This window comes from Coturnix japonica, chromosome 3 (genome assembly GCF_054131305.1).
Source record: "Coturnix japonica strain WE chromosome 3, WE-NBRP24, whole genome shotgun sequence".
Taxonomy (NCBI): Eukaryota; Metazoa; Chordata; class Aves; order Galliformes; family Phasianidae; genus Coturnix; species Coturnix japonica.
In genome coordinates this window covers 24,007,770-24,023,590 of record NC_140665.1, presented here as the reverse complement: position 1 = coordinate 24,023,590, position 15,821 = coordinate 24,007,770, and the positions used below count along the sequence as shown (strand labels likewise).

At 37.2% G+C, this 15,821-nt stretch overlaps 1 long non-coding RNA gene across 1 annotated transcript; it reads right to left on the bottom strand.

Moving 5' to 3' along the window:
• Nucleotides 1-2,970: 2,970 nt before the first annotated feature.
• On the bottom strand, nt 2,971-8,020 carry LOC107311127 (uncharacterized). Its single transcript, XR_001553875.2, has 3 exons — nt 7,405-8,020; nt 7,100-7,253; nt 2,971-3,429 (listed from the first exon to the last, which is right to left on the bottom strand). It is a non-coding gene; the product is annotated as an uncharacterized LOC107311127 (long non-coding RNA).
• Between the last annotated feature and the right edge of the window lie 7,801 nt (nt 8,021-15,821).

Here is a 15,821-nt window from a genome sequence, read left to right as displayed (position 1 = left end):
CACTGTGTTAACAAATGCCTTCTCTTTTGTAATAATCATTTGTTGGCACATTTAGGAATAAGTGGCACACATATGTACATGAGATACCAGTTTCTGTCCTCTCTATCCGGGAAGCAGAATTGAAAACTTGTCTAACAGCAAGAATGCTGAGCATATTTCTTGATTACTTATACATCTTCCCTGTGTTCTCTTGCTTGATTACTAGCAAAATTTCACCTCCTCTCCCTTGATGGAGTTGGATTTCAGATGGCACATCTTTGCAATTAAGTATTTAGTTCTAAGGCATATGGCTGTTGATGGTTTTGAATGAAGAGAACATAATAGGAGCATCTGGAGTGCTTTGAATAAAAAAATATATTGAATATAAAATAAGCCAAAACACTTTCTTGTAAAGACATCGCTTAAAATCAAATCTCTCTGTTACTAGAGAGCATATTAATGGGTAATTTGTAAAGCTGCTCTATTTGAGTGGAAAGGACTTGTTATCTACTCAGTTCAGCTTGACCCCTCTTGTTTCATTATTTGCAATTTTTTTGAAGCTTGGAGAAGCAATCTTTTACTACTGTGACACAAAATTAGAATGCCAGGGACCCTCTGTACTAGAAACTGTTTGGACTAATAGGGCAAGCCTGTCTTATGTAAACATTTCACTCAAAAGAACTATTTGAGCTTCATACACATGCAGTCCCCAGGTACTATTTATTACTCAGCATCCTAGAATGCACATCAACTTCCAGTTCAGCTGTATTTCTATTTGTGCTCTTACCTTTCAAAGCAGCACACAGGAGTATTTCTTCCTTTAGTCTTGAAATAATTATGGCAGCAACAAAACACTACTACAGCACAAGAAAAGAACAGTGTGACTTCATCAAACCCATAGCTTTAACAACAGAACTGCAGTTTGGGATATGGAATCACGCAGGGGATTTAAGTTTCCAAAAAGTAATAGGAGCCCTGAAGACCTTCCAGGCTAGCTGATTTCTCACAGTACTTGCAGAAATTAAATGACAAACCTAGCTACGAACTACATACAGAATGGAAAAATTTACACACAGTGATTTACTGTGGCTTTTTTAGAGACTTGTTATTCCTCCAGTGAATTTTCTCAGATATCTCACATTATATTTAAATATTTCTATAATTTATGACAATTTTCTCCTCCAATTTGCTTCCAGATAATTCTTCATAGTTTTCTAAAACTACTTTGCAAGAATATCCACAATTCTGATTTCACTAGTAGACAGTGCATCATGCAATCAGAAAAACTATGCTAAAAAAATCAATCATTCAAGAATTTGGCAGCTAATACTTGCATTTTTCCCCCTCTCTTCTAGACTACCAAAGACCAGCTGACTTTAAGGAAGATCTCATTAACACTTTGCAAGCTCATTTCCACCTTGCTTCTGAGAAATACATACATTTTACGTACACCTACAATATGAGCTACCGTTTCATTCAAATGAATAACTTCAGCCTATGATTTAATACTGCTGTCAGTTTTGCCTTTCTCAAGCCTGCTTCCCCCACTAACTTCTCTCTCCTGCCTATGCATAAAAATCAACGTTACTCTTGGGAAATTTCCTTTTGGATCAGAACATTCTTGCAATTTGCCACTGGGTCATTGGAGTCTTAATCTGGGCTTGTTCAAAATTCCAAGGCCAGTTTTTCTTTTCTAATTCATGCGTAACATTTCTCACATCTACATGGTATTTTGAAATATTGTATAGACATTTTTGCTACAGTTCAGTTATTGGGGGTGAACACAGATGTAAGGAAATATATCCCAGTGCACGCACCAGAAGTCTGTGCGAGTCTACTTATTTGAGTATAATCAGTACAACATCAAATGCTTAAACTGTTCTGCACGAATGAAATTTCCTGTAATTTTATTGTGTCCAGCTAAAAAAAACTAACAAGCAAAAATTCTTCCACTGAAATCAGGAGTGCTGATTTTAGAGAAACAGAATATATTAGAATTGTAGTATTTCACTAAAATAGTGAAATATTTCTCTTTATTCTGTCTTTTTATTGTTTACTTAAAATTCTTAGTCTGAGATTTATATGGACAACTTAACCATTCTTCATGGAATATCTGGTCTCCAATTCCATGGGTTTTCAGCCATATGGGATTACTAGCTGCAAGTTTAGTGAAAAAACCCACATGATTCCTAGAGAACTGCTTTGTCAGTCTTGTGAAATGTCATGAAGACTGGTCAATTTGAAGTTAAAACTTTTTCAAACAATAGAAATAACTTAAATTAATTATTCAAATAATAATAATGCATAGCAGTCCTTCTAGAACCACTTGGGTTTGCTGATGTGGACTCTTACTTTCTGCTGCCAGAAAGCATAAGTTATTGTTGGAACACAGTTTAAAAGAAATTTTGAGAAAAAAGTGTTTTTTCTTTTCTTTTTTTTTTTTTAATATCAATTTTAATTTTCAAATGTAAGATATCCTTGACATCACATACTCCAATGACATAAGGAGCTTATGCCATCCAAAACACTGTCCTAATCCAGTCTGACAGTCCAGAGAAATTGGCTTCTATGCCTTGTCTCCAACTGCTGAGACATTCTATTACATAGTGTTCTTAGGAGACAGGATATAAAAAGAGGGCAGTACCCACCTATCATACATACAGCATGGTTGGTGGATATAGCCCTATTCAGCTGAACTGGCTATTGAAATTATGGTCAGTTACCCTGAATCACTCATTGTACAACACTTTTCCAATGTGACCTGCTTTTTCACAACTGTCATCTTAGTACCTGTTGTGCATTCTCCTTGCTGCTCTCCTTCTTCCACAAGCCCTTGGTGAATGTGGGAGCTCTCTTCTCATGGTGCAACTGATGAACATAATACTATTGAAAGTCCAGTACAACTCCAGATTTATGTACACTTTCTTATATAAACAGGCACGAATTTTCTTTTCCCCTCCTGAACAGAAGAATAGGATTCAAGACTCTCTCTCTCTCTCTTTTTTTTTTTTTTTTTAATATAATTAAAAACAAAGCAAAACAGCAAAAGAAAAAAACTGAGGAGAAATATGGTGGGTGTGAATAAAAATAAATGAAGTTTTGTGTTAGAGAGTTCCCTAGATTTTTTACATTTTACAGATTTTACATATAACTTTTTGCAGTTTATGACCAGACAAATCTTTGGACTTGATTCTTCCCATATCGCATACATATGTTTGGAAATGCTTCACTGTACGGTTGGGCCTCATTACACTTTAAGAGCTGCAATTACACATTTGAGTCTATCATAGGCTGAGCTACCCTGGAATCCATTGATTTCAGGCATTCTGTTCCTTGAGGAGAGTCACACACGCCCTCTGAATGGAAAAATGTTATCATCCAGTTCATCTAATTCCTCTCCAGCACGTGTCCCAGCTGGTGATATAATCACAGATTGTGAGGTTGCAAGGTCTACAAAAGAAGAGGAAGAAATAATCAATTTTCTTTTCTCAAAGTACCAGCATGAGAAAGAGCATCAGTTGATTGTTGCATTATCTTAGATATCGTGAAGTACACCTAGTATAAAGTAATTAACAAAGCAACAAGAGAGCTAAAGGGCACTTCAAAACTTATTATACTAGCAGAAATCAGTGTTTTTTTCTTCAGTAAAAATACTCACCTAGACCTGAGACATAGTTACAGACTTTGCTGCTACCTATTCCAGAAGATCTCACTCTTAGAGGTCAGTCTCAAATCATGAACTACAGCATTATGTGTTTTTATTTATTTTAACCAGGCTCCTTTGTAACACAAATCCAGGAGTGACAATTAAGTCAGGAATAACTTTAACAGATACAATTCTGAATTTACTTTATTCTGCCATATGTAACACTTAACTCTAGTAAGTTTAAGATAAATAAAACATGGAATGTTTAATATGATGAACGGGTGATTTCTCATGCTTTACAGACTTTTCACAGTGGATTTTTATGGAATTTTGCTCATAGATTACAAAGCTAAGTAAAATATATCTCTGTTCTTGAAAGACGACATTTATGCATCTGTCCCATTATCTTCTGTAGCAGGCTGTAGGTCAGAAGAAAATTTACCTAGCTCACTCAATTCAGCTCTTCACCCCTCTTTCCTATTATTATGCCATGCCTTCTTTGCTGCTACAAAAGGGAATTAAGCATACTCCACTTGAGATGAGAAGCAAGAAATGAGTCCCAGATGAGATTGATGGCTGAATTCCTGATACATGCTGTGACAGAAAGGTTTCACTGGAAATAGTTTGGCAAGCTCTCCTAGAGATGTCAAGTATAACTCATCTGCAAATACATTTGCTGGTCTCACTGCAAAACTGAAACCACAAAGCAGTCCTGTGCAGAGATGCCTGGGCTGGCTCAGTAGCCAAGAGAGTATATATAGCTGCCATAGGATGCTACCTGCTTCTAAATATCAGCAGTGCTGAGAAGCTCAACTAACAACTACTTCACATCAGCTGATAGAACCAACGCATGTTACTACCTCGATGAGCATATGGATACAAAAGAAAAGCATCATGTCAAATCAGAGGAAACCCCCAAAACTGCATAAGTCCTTCCATTGGATTCTCAATTCTTTTTCCAGTTAATCAAACATGATAAAATGCTGATCAAGAATTATTAAAATCAACACTTAACTGGTTTTGTTTAAAGGCTGATAAAAACTGAGATTCTGCTTTATCTCAAAATTACAAGCACAAATAAAACAGTTGACATAAAGCAGCCTATAACACCATTAAAAAAACCCAAACAACTGTAGGTGCTATAAGCACGCCCTCTTGTGGAAGGGTAGAGCTATCTTTTGTTTTAAATCCGCTTTGTTATCTAAAACATGCCACCAGTTATCTTGAGTACTCTATACTCACAGTAGAAACAATTCAGATTTGTTGGCAGTAATATTCATTGAGCTCAATCTCCTTATAATCCAGCTTGCAAATGGCTGTCAACAGCTTTAATTTGTGCGTATCTGATTGTTTTATGTAGCATTTGGCAAATCTAATTTAAAACCACAGATCGCTTGTAAGCCCTGTTTTCCTCAGATGTCAATGCGTAATGCTGAACAGTTACTCATGACATCTGAAACCAAGTATTTCTTTTTATTTTTTAATACTGCATTCAGAGAACTGACAGAAAACTGGGACAAAAAAAAAAAAAAAGTCTGTAATTCAACCACAAAAAGCAAAGCATTAATGCTTCAGTGTTGCTACCTTCTCCTGTAACAGTTGCATTTGGGTTCATATTGATGCTTGCTTCTCCTGTGTAGCTTCCTGGACAAACATCTCAGTGTCTTGTCTATCTTGCTTAAATAGTGCCTCTATTGCTGTTGTTGCATACAAATCTTTTTACCTTCTGGGCCAAGTGAATGCTTAGAAAAACTGGGCATCAGTTGCCCTATCTCAACCTTCTTATAGCACCGGTGGAAAAAAATCTTTTGGGTAACCTCCTTTCAGCAGAAGACAGAAATGCCTTCAGTAACTCAAGCCAGAGAAAAAAATAGCTTTCCTAAAACAAAATCATTTTGCAGCATTGTCTTGCCTATGCAATCTTTCAGCTATCCTATGAAGCCATTTCAGAACAGAAGCGTGCTAGGAATCTCCAGGGCCATGACAGAAACACTACTGGGACACTTAGAAATAAACATTGTATTCTCATCCCAGTTTATCTGAGCAGGCTCCTGGTCAATAAAATATTTACTTTTCTCAAAGAATTTAATAGCTATTTATTCAAGTATCTTCTATATTTTTATTTTCTGTGTGAATTAAGTAGATAAAAATAAACTTAAACAGAAAATGGTAAGCCTTCATTCAGATACTTATTTGTGAGGACAAAAGCAAGCACTGTACAGTCTTAATACAAATATATTTTGTAGATTGCTATCTACATAGGTAGCACTTTTTCCTTCAAGCATTCGGAGCTGTAGCCTATTGAAGGCTGTTTTCTATTGATAGCCAGTTCTGAATAACTGTTGCTCCTAAGTCTTAACAGCTCACTGTTTCATTCATACTTTGATTCATTAAAATACAAACTCAGCCCCCAAAACGGAAACCTGAGCTTTTCAAATAAAATGTGTGAAGAGCCTTAAAATCCAAATGTATTAAAAATCCTATTCATAAAGCCACTGGCAAGTTTGCAGCTCTTTAATCTATAACTTCTAATTTAGTAAAGTTCCAAGAGTACAAAATAACACCTTTCCAGAACAGTTTATTCCACAACTGAATCTGTGTGATACTATTTCTGGATACCACAGAACAAAACATGCACCCTTATTTGTTCACTGCTGCTTCTTCAAGGTTTGCAAAAAAATGTGAAGTGATAAAAGCATGGCCTTTTCTTGTAACTTGCTGCAGTGTTTTATACCTGACTTGAGCAATGCATGAACATAGTGGCTGTGTCTCTAGCTTACTCACAGCCTCTTCAGCCTACCATTTGTTATGCAAACGTACATTGCTCCTTCCCATAGGTGCATCTGCACCCTGCTCAAGCACATGCGAAAGAACAAATATTGGTCCACTCTAATAGAGCCTGTAGCATGTATTCTTGCCTCTGCCTACTTTCCTAACAATGACAATAATAACAGTGAATTCAACTTGAAGAGTCCAACACCGTAAGTAAGTTATTAATTACAAAGAGTGAAATTCCATTTTCTTTAAGAAAATATCACTTTTTTTTTTATTATGGTATTTAAAAACAAACTTACAGAACTAAGCATTAAAAAAAAAAAATCCTATTCCTGGATAGTTTGAGTCTTAGGACTGATTCAGTGTATCAAATTCCTTTTTTGGGTCTATACATCCTTAAACAGAGACAACTTCTCAGAACAGAGGACAGGATAAGCATTTCCTTTCTTGTACTCTACAGATAAAAAAGATCTACCTATATTTTATAATCTGGGCTCCTAACTTCGGTAACTAATTATTAAGAATGATCCCAAATTCCTGAATCCAAATCAATATGAATCTTCATTTAGTACTTCAACAAGAAATAAATAAGTAATAGAAACTCATCTAACAAATCTTCCTTCTCCCTAAATATTTTCTTAAAAATACTTTAACATAGTAATTGTTTGTTAATTTTAACGTTAAGTTTTAACTTCCCACCTGGTATTACATCTCCTTTCCAAGAAGCTGGTGCATAATTACTTTCCAGGTCTGGTACAACCTCAGAGCAGCCTCTTCCTTAATTTGTCCTCTCGAGATGCTGTTCAATGCCCCAAGCTGAACCACAACCCTTCAGGAACAGGCATTAGCAGCTCTGACAAGATAAGGAAGTGGAAAAGAAGGTGTACAATCAAGAAACATATAATTAGCGGAGCATCATAGCTAGGCTGGCATTTTACAGGTCACATAACTAGACTGGTTATCACAATGGAAAGCAATAATCAAAAATAAATGGAAGTGCTCACCTGTACCTTAGGCTCTCAGAAAAACTGCAAAGGTAAGGATCTCCAGAAAGAAACCCTTCCCCAGTGGCAGTCAGCCCTTTAATGGGATTTAGGAGAGGTGCAGCCAGGCTCCACCCTTTCCGGTAGCATAGCTGAATTGCCTTCACCTGTGCTCCTATGGCTGACTCAGTGCTTGCCTCAGGTGACCAATCAGTGGTTTAGGCTGTGATTCAACTGTTCCCAGACAGAAGGAAAGGTCTCATGTAGTGGCAACATGCTTTGGCAGATGGATTTTGATCCTGGCCAAACGTGCAACAATCCATATGCTTCACCTCACAGGCATATAGCACTAACTACCGAGCAGATTCCTAATGCACCATTGGTGATGAACAGCAGTTCCCAAAACCTGTGGTGCATGATCAGCTTTTCATGGTGAAGTTGTTGCACAGTAGGAGTATCCAGAAGTGCAGCGGAAGGTCAAATACTGCTCACTGCAACACTGACATGACGATTAATGCCTGCACTGACCACAGATGATTTACACTTACTTTACACCCATGCAAACAGAGATATGGCCAGCAGGATTTGATGCTGATGAAGCATAATCATTCTGGCAGGTTTGTACTTGTGTCATCTGGAACATGCAGCATTTGAGACCTGACTGTTGTAATCATAAGAATGTTTACTGCTCCTTGTAGAAAAAAATAAAAATAAAAATAAAAATAAAAATGAAAGAAGATGCCTATAATTTACTTATATTTTCTTAGTTACCCCCAGAGTGGCTAAAGCTAAATATCAGCAATGAGAGATAGAAAATAATATGTTTTCTGAAAACGTGGCCAACTTGTTCAGCCTACTATAAACATAGTCTACAAGAGCTGGTTATAATGTCACTCTGTTTTTAACTAAGTCCATGAATCCAAACTTCAGTAGCCTGTCATCTGAATCATGTTGTCTCAAGATCTCAATAACCTTTGCTTCTGACTCACTTTGTCTCTCTTGTCAAGAAGAGTTGGGCTCTCAACCTTGCACTGTCCTCTGGGCTAATTTTGCATGCATCTTCTGCCTTCAACCCGCTCCAACCAGCAACAGTATAAAACCTGAAAGTTAGTAAAACCTATCTGTGCTTTTGTCTTTCAAATATTTTCCTGCTTCTTGTTCTGAGAAGCTGTGATATTGCTTTAGCACTGCTTCTTCCTGGCCTTGATTGATTAGATCCAATAAAGACATCTTTTTTTTACCACCCAGATGAAGTACAGAGTTCATAATATTTTTACATCTAACAATTCTTTTTGCAGGTTCTACATGTTGGTTATCTTTCTGATGGAGAATAAACTTAGAGACTTTTTCTGCCTTACAGCCCCCAAAAAAGAGAAATGTAATTAAAGTGTATTTTCTAGAAACCTGCTCTGCTCAACGATGAAGCCAGACCTCATTCCTCACATTCTCTTTGTTTCATTGTAATAGCAAATAAAGTGGGCTGCAAATATCTTTACAATTGTTTTATATTACTTGGATAGACAGTTTTCTGACTGTGCCAACAAATGGATGCTTAGCCCTCGACCAGTGAAAGAAATAACATTTCTAGCCGTAATTGTCTGCAGGTGAAAGAGCAAGAAAAAAATAAATTGATAGCCAAACTGAGCTCCCTTAAAAAAAATTAAGGGCTCAAATCTTCTCACCCTGAAAAAGAAATAATAATAATAATAATAATTTCCCCCTTGTAGCCTGTAACACTCAGGGCTGTAGCTTAGCCTTTGAAAACAGCACAGCTTGCCACTGACACAGTACAAGGAATATTGCCCTTCAACCTAAAATCATCAGCCAAGTTCTGGATATGTGTGAACAGAAGAAAGCACCCTGCAGTTGTTTATTCTTCCCAAGCGCCTCCTGCAGCACTGATCTGCAGAGGTCCTGCCTGTGATGTGTGCGAATGGGATCATTTCTATCTTGCAGTAATCGCTGTGGTATGTTGGAACAAGAACTCATCATGCTCTTAAGACCGCGAGTTCTGGTCTTAGATTTCCATATTTTCCAATACTCATATCTCAGCACTGCAGGGGAGAGAAAAAAAGTCAAAAATCACAGTCTCTTACGTGCTAAATGTCAACATACAGTTCAAGTATCTCCCCAGCCACTCATAGTTTGTGGAGTTGGAAATGTCCTGTATTGACACCACAGGGGGAAACACTACAGAGCAATTTTCAATAGTATTCATCATTCATCACTCTCTCAGTCAATCTCTGAATCGCATCTCCATATGTATCTGTTTTATCAGTGAAAAACAGTTAAAGCATTCCTGTAATGAAGGATATAGGTCCACAGTTCTGACACTTAAAAATGTCAAACACTACCGTCAATATAATTGCAGCAAAATACACTGTGTATCTGAAAATGAAAATAGGTGGTTGTGTGAATGCTTATTTTCTATTTGAATAATCATCAGTATGTCCACATGCTAATCTACCTTTCTGACCATCAATAAAATGTATCAGTGGAGAGAACTTCTAATAAAATTTATTTAATGTCTTGTTTCTAAAAAGAGAGAGCGATCATCTTCGCCTGCACTACATAGATACGCTAATTGTGGCATGGAAAAGAATTATAGCAATAGAAAGTAAAAATTCAAAAAATTAGTGACCAAATCAAAATCTAGAATAGAGATGTTTCTATTCAGTGACATATAAACATTTCCTCAGGTGGATATGACATTTGGGTGCATTACATGCTATTTGAATAATCAAAAAACACAAGCCTACATTTAAATCTTCTTTATTGACCTGTTGCCCTCAGAAGAAAACATGAATGCATTTATATCCACAATACGAAGATTTCATTATACTCAAAATATGATTTACTAACTGGAGAGAAGGATGTAAAAAGATTCCATCCTATAGCTTGTTTGTGCCAGTCAAAGAACGGTGCTGGGTAATGCATTATTCTGTGTGAACCATCAGTGGGAGAGAGCTGGGGCTTGCATCAAGGCAGGGCTGCCTAATTAACACTTCTCACCTTTGACAGAAACCATCTGGAGACTTGACATCGCAGAGCTCCTCTGCACTCAGTCCTCTCCCACGGTCCCTTGTAACAGACAGAGAGCTCACACTTTTCCCACTGTCTTGAGTAAAGTGCAAATTTTTTGTGTCATTTAGTCATTCCATCCCCTCCAGGGTCTTCATTTCAGGTGTTTTAAAACAAGAGTTCCTGCTGTATACAGTGAAGTTTTATGACAAAAACGGGGTTACTTTGCTAAAAAATACCTCTTGACTGCCTGGGACACAGAGCAGCAAAACCAGGTTCTAGGAAGAAGGGAAAAAGAGAAGGCAGTGCCTCTTCCTCCTTGTGGAAATCACACAGGATCTCTTTCCACCGTTATGTATAGAAGGAAATTATAATATCCCTGCTGAACTGCTAGTAATCTGAAAAAAATAAAAAATAAAAAAAAAATACTCGGGTCATATTTTAAGAATATACAAATCAAGGCTATCTAAGAGAGGTGGTTTGTTTGGTTGTTGTTGTTTTTGTTAACTCAAAACAAGAAATGAGGAGACTTAAAAAGACAGACCATAGTTCAATAAGGGCAGAAATCTCATCTTTACATCTATATATATGTAACCTGGCATACAACTGGGAGACGAATAATTGGTGCTGTTTGAATTTTGCACTGAATGGTCTGGAAAATTTGATTACCAGATGTGACAAACACAGTATCACCAGGGAGGGTGTATATGCAAATGTATGCTAGTCACCATTCCTTTAAAACTTTTTGTCCTTCTAAAATGCAAGATTCTATCACGAAATATTAACATATTCTATGCAAAGCAAAAGGCCATAATAACATTGTTAGGAGTTTTCATTTTCTTTAATCAAACGTTAATATAGTTTAATTATGATGTGATTTTCAGAACAAATCATGAGCATTCTTGAAATATGAAATCTTTGTATTAATCCAGTAGAGTGTTGCAATGAACAAACAGGACAATCATTCAGATGAAATGTTCATTGCCCAACCCTGTCTGCAGTCAGTGTTAAACGTAATGAGATAACATTGGAAAATCACTAGAGATTGCAGAATCTGTGTTCTCCCCCTTTTATGAAGAGTTTCACAATGTGCAATGGCTGAATGGTGGATATATGCTCACCTTTCATGTTGCCCCAGTCACACCAGTGAAATTATTACAAGAATGGATGTAGGCTAATACATCTAATGCAAGAGGAAGTCCAAAGGGCTGGAAAAGGTGCACAGTGTCCATTAGTATGTACAGTATTTGTTTAGATATTAAATTATGTCCGTTAAAGTAATATCACTGCCATAATAAAAAGCTTGAGTTCAGGAGTCTTGCAAGGACTTCTCTTAATTCCTAATCATTTCTCTCAACAACTGTGTGAAATATATCAACTTTATCCCGCAAGGGGAATAATTACTCTTTGACTCTGAATTTGCAGAACAAAACTTAAGAGTTGCAGTCTCTTTCCCACATGATAGAAGACTAAATATTTCCATGAGAATTCCCTAGTCTGAATGATAATTTTTGTCACTGTATTATAAAACTTTAAAAATACTGGGAACAGCTAATGTTCCACTGTGCTGAAGGCATCCCCTCTGGGTTAAGTGAGGCATCCCAGATTCTCTCATAGCCTTCCAATCACACAATGCAAAATAGTCAGTCTTCCTGTGCATGTCTAAAGATATTATTCACAGTTGTTCTTGGATACACACTTTCGAACAGCTACAGCTGGACCTGAATAAAGGTGTTTGTGGAAGCAATGTGGATGGGAGGCTGTGCAGTTATGTGGCAAATTTCATCAGGAGATATGGGTGAGATTCATGATTCATGATTCACCCTGTCTCATTCTGTTACATCAGTGCTTAACCATAGAGATCTTGATCAGGAGAGGGAATTCTCCTCTTTTCCCCTAGGAAAATGTACATAGGATACACTAAAAGGTGTTCTAGTTGAAGTCTCTAGAACCCCAGGAATACAAAGAGCATCCATTTCTGACATTCCTCACTGAGGCTGGGCTCTGTGCTGTGCAGAACAGTCTGCAGCAGCAGTTTCTTTCTGTCCCCCAAATCCTTGGCCAATGTCCCTAAACATCCTCAGAAATACTAGAAGTAAATGAAAATAACTGAACTTAAGTGCATGAAGCCTGATAGTTAACCAATCTACTACTAGATTAGTATGTAGATCAGTACTTGTTAATTTTTGAAGACTGCATGCAATCAACACCATCAAGTGTTGGAGAATATTCCGTACACAAACTGGAATAATAAAGAATAATAAATATTGTGTAGCCATTTTGTACTTCTTTGCAAAGTAACACATAGTCTGCATGGTAGAACACCAGAGCCAGCAGGTTCTGAAGTCACTTAGAGCATCAGAGTCTGAACATACCAAACTACATATTTTGTTACCTTGGGTTATATGTCTTTTTCCTGGGTTTTACTACCCCATTCACCATCAAAATTAAATAGTATAATGATCCACACCCACGCATACAAACAAGTATCAAAAGTTTCAGAGGTATAGGACGCATCATATCAAACTGAGGAAACATGTCTTCAGATTTCAAACACTGCTATGGATAGGAACATGCCCCTAAAGGGATATGTCTACTAAAGCAGCTATATGGCAGTCACCACTCACAGAAACCATGGCCTTCATCAGACTTCTGTATAAGTTTGAGATCCCACCTTGGGTGTAGTTTTCCAATAGCCACTAGCTTCTTATGCACGGACAACAGCATTATCAGTGGGGAGTTCATCTTTGATATCAGTCACCCAGTGTGCTGCCCTAATAAAGGTAAGAAAGAGACATGTCTAAGTAAATTAATTTCTTGTTACGACACTGACAGCAATTAAAGATAAGAGTCATGGCACCTTATCAAGTCCTACCCCATCTTGTTCACTCAGAAATGAATTATCAAACTGTTTATTTAGTTTTTTTTCACACAGGGTTCAGTACTTGCTGGAAATTATTTGTAGTCTTTTTGTCATCTTCCACCAGTATATTAAAGTATTTGTTCTCAAGAGCAAAAAATCCAGAGATTTTAGAGCATCACAACGCATCTGATGGCTAAATAGGAAAGAAAAAAAAACCAGCTGCAACAACTGAAGATGCAACTACTGTATCATTTGTAGCAATAGTTAAAAACAACAACAATAAAAACAACAGGAAAAAAACAACTGCATTTTTTAAAATTGTATGCTCATTACTAGAAAACAAAATTTGGAAGCTATTTGATATCATTTATGGGTCACCTGCCCGCTGGATTTCTATCCAATCACATTTCCTCTCTGCTTTGTTTCCATGGAAAGGACTGAGAAAAGGCTCTGTGGGTGCAGAAAAAGATCTGTGTATTCTCTAGGCAACTCTGCCAACGTATTTTAGTTCTGAACTACAGAGGGAGCATGATTGCACCTGAAAATTAAAAGGTTAATCAGATGTTCACTGTATTAGATTTTTGATAGTTTGTTTCTCTCTGGTTTTTGTTCAGATGGCTCCAGACAACCATTGCAAGTGCAAAGGAAGCCACCACCTCTCCTCCCTGCCTGCCTGTCAGTCCCTTTGGGGCATACTGCAGGGTTTCCCTACACCCCTTAAAGAAGGCAGTGCCATTTCATCCAGTTTGCTCTTTGTTACTCACTGGCATGCTCTTACAACATTGGTAGATATACCTTTTCAGTAATGGAGTGCTATGGAAGGTAAAGTGACTAGGAGCTTGCCTGAGAAAAATATGTCAATAGATTGTTGTACTTGCACTGGAAGAGGAGAATGTAATCAGTTACACCATGTGTGTTTACCTACAATTTAAATGCAAAGCAAACTGTTAGGATTTCTTTCTCAGTTTCTTTTGGGCTTTGGACTTATCCAACAGCGTGAAGGATTAGAAAGCCTAGCCTTGTTACACCTTCCTGTAGCAAGGCATAAATCTGTAGAGAAAGTAATTATCACCTGCATTTGCATTAACGCAGACTAGTGAAAATGCTTAAGCCTACCTTATGAAGTTTGCATCATCTTCACCAGCAACTTTCGTGAACCATTACTAACAGTTAAGCCAAAGATATTCAGCATCTGTCCAATCAGTAGCTATGACGTTGTAAACTCTTTTCCTTTTATAGTTACTAATTTTTGCTGCAATTAAGATTTTGATTCCAGATATGCTTTCCAGGCATTGTCTCATAACCCTAATGGAGAGGTAACATGACTACTAAGTTTATCTGTGACCCTCTTCCTTCTGACAGAAGCAAACTTTGGAGAGCTCAAACTTCCCAGATTTCATCCTCAACACTGAGGTTCCTTGCCAGATCTATGTCTGACATGATGAAAGATGATGTCACTTCCAAAGCATGCAGTTCAGAATGTGGGAGAACTGCAAGATACAAGACTACAGTACTAAATGAAAGGTTTTTTTTTTTAATTGTTGTTTGTTTGTTTGTTTTTATTTAAAGGCTGATCTGCAGACAGTACAATTCTAACCAATTTACATTAACTTTATGCTCTTGTAACTTCTGTCATACAGAGAGCAAATGCCTGTAAAATACAAAACAGGTACTTATAAAAGCAGTGATTATTTAAAAAGGTAACATGACACGAGTTTGATTTGTCCCCTGTAATCAGCAGAGAGAGTAAATGGGATATAATGTTACTGTTTGCATCCTCTGTGGCTTGAGCTCAGAGAGAAAGCCAATGTAGAACATTTTGCTGGAAAAAAAAAATACAATAAAAGCCCCAAGGCTTTTTATGCACATAGTTCTGTTATCAGGATGTTTAAAGCCATTTACCATAAAATAATAGCCTCCCAGCTCCACTCACTATCCTGAAATCTGCTGTGCTGTGGCTATTATAGCTGTTTCAAACGTTGTAAAATATAAGGTTGTTTATGGAAAAAAATGTTCTGCTAATCTAGACGTCTCAGAGAGTTTGGTACAAGGTTTTTCTTCTAACATCTGTCACACAGGGGAGGTAATGGAGCTTTGCAAAAACATAACTATTGCTTCTGCAACTCTAATTTGCTAGAGCTTAAACCCAAACTTCTAGGAACAGAAAACTCAGTAAGAAAAAAGTGAAGATGCTGTAGTTTCCATGAAAGTAAGCAGTTCATATGAATTTTGATTTCAGGAAGCAGAGATATGCCTGTGTGTTTCTGGGTCCAGTTCTTACCAGGACAAGTTGAAGAATGAGCAAAATTCCTCCAGCAGCTCAGAGGAGACTCTTGACACAGCTCTGGAAATAAAAATGAGGAGAAAGCAGAGCTACCAGAATCACCCATTTTAGATCTCACCCTTCATTTCTGTTGCTTTCCTTGCAAATTAGAGCTCGTGAAGGAAGTGTACTGGTGTCTAAGTTGTCACTCAGCTTTAGTTTAGTTTCTCTATTTTCTTTTTCCAGGGTTTCATAGTCTGTGAAATCATAATTGATGGTACATGACTACAT